The following is a 2,120-nucleotide window of genomic DNA, read 5'->3' on the forward strand; positions in this document are numbered from 1 at the left end:
TGTTGTGTTCTTATTTATTTTGATTATTATTATTATTATTACATGGATTAATATTGTGATGTACTGTACTCTGTACTGTTGATATTATAGTTGTTATTAGTGTTGTGTTCTTATTGTGTATTATTAGCGTTTGGTGGCGTGTGTGTGTGTGTGTGCGTGCCATTTCAGCTGCATCGCGAGGCGATCCAAAATTCCCCCACAGCCCACACACACACACACACGCACACACACACACACACACACACACACACACACGTGCGTTGTACGCAGCTGATTTGTGTTGCAGCACGTTGTTGGCGCGCGAGCACGTGTGTGTGTGTTGTTGTTCTTATCCATATATGCGCCTCGGTTCACCCCGTTTGTACCACGCCAGGTGTCTTTCCCCTTTCCCACTGTTCCTGCCAGCCTGCTGTTATTTCCCTTTTGATGATCGATCTGCACTCGTATGCTCCTATTGCTACATTTATGTCTATTTCCCTACCTAGCGACTGTTTTGCTGCCCTATCTGCCATTTCATTCCCTTCCACCCCCACATGGGCTGGTACCCAGAGGAAACCTACTTCCCCTCCTACTTTCTAGATGTTAACAACTCTCGTGGGTGACGTGGTGGGCTGTGAGCAAATGGGAGAGGGAATGTAGTGTTGCCAGGTCCTTTGCCAGGTCTGCGTATTGTAAGCGAGTGGTAGTGTGTGTAAGTAGCGTGTTGAATGGAATTTTTTCTGTGCTTGTTTTCATAGACGTGGCAACAAATTAGCACAGTAGCCAATGGGAAAAAAGGATGCAGTGTTGCCAGGTCCGCGAGTTTTAAGCGTGTTGTAGTGTGTGTGAGGAGCGTGTTGTTTTCTGGGCTTGTTTGCATAGACCTGGCAACAGTGTTCCGTGGCCCGTGTGTGAGTGCGTGCGGGGGTGTCGGTGCTTGTGGCGTGTTTGTGTTTATTATTGATATTGATATTGTTTGTGAGTCTGGACGGGAGCCGGCTTTAGTGGCAGTGCAATGGCAATGTTGACGCGGGTGGTGTTGAGTGTGGGCGTGCGGCGCGACATGAGGAGATAGCCGTGGATCGACGCGGAGGGTAAGTCTGTGACGTCTTAGTGTGTTGTTGCAGTGTGTGTGCAGTGTGTGTTGCAGCGTGTCAGTGACGTAGTAGCTGGTGACTTCGGGTCCCTTTTCCTGGGTTGGGTACACCTTTTCAAATGTATAATAGATATATAAATTGTATTGTGTGACAGTAGGATGGAGGAAAAGTTATGTTTTGTGTTATTTAATAATACATTTTTGCATGTGCACAAAAGGTTGTACACTTGTCACATCTCATGATAGAAACACACACAGCACTGCCGCTCAAACACCTATTTATTTCTTGAGGGAGAGATTATAGTGCCAAATCCCTGAGGAAATGATGACCTCAATGCCACAGTTAATGCCACCAATGATAATGTATAGACCTACTTCTCAATATCCTATTCCACCCCCCTCCCCCCCTAGGACTATCCCATGTACTGATTATTTACAATGGCTGCTAAAATTCTGCCAAGGCAACAGCATGCTGCACAAACAGCCAGTCACTCCCACACGGCTGACTGTCTAGTACAAAATGCTCACCACTCACTGTCTGGGGCATGCGATGACAATGTTTTGTGTTGTTTATGAATATGAAGTCATGGGGCAAAGGAGGTGTGTGTGTGTGTGTGTGTGTGTGTGTGTGTGTGTGTGTGTGTGTGTGTGTGTGTGTGTGTGTGTGTGTGTGTGTGTGTGTGTGTGTGTGTGTGTGTGTGTGTGTGTGTGTGTGTGTGTGTGTGTGTGTGTGTGTGTGTGTGCATACAAAGGGATGTACATAGCACGCCATTATATAGTTGAACTCATAGCAAAGACATAGCCTAAGGACAAAATATCTTGCATCCTCAGTGAGCATGTACAAACATTCCTGTGTCATTCCATCCATGTTTCATCTCTGTGATAACCCAGACATCTTTACATCTTTGACAGCCAATACACCAGATGTTGTTGTTTAGTTGATGAAGAGTCAGGGCCCAGGGATGTGTCTGTATTAGAGATAGCCTGCACCTTTGACCCTAGCCTAGAGGAAGCTTTTATGACCACGGTAATTAAATACTACATA

This window comes from Electrona antarctica, assembly GCF_951216825.1.
Source record: "Electrona antarctica genome assembly, chromosome: 1".
Lineage (NCBI taxonomy): Eukaryota > Metazoa > Chordata > Actinopteri > Myctophiformes > Myctophidae > Electrona > Electrona antarctica.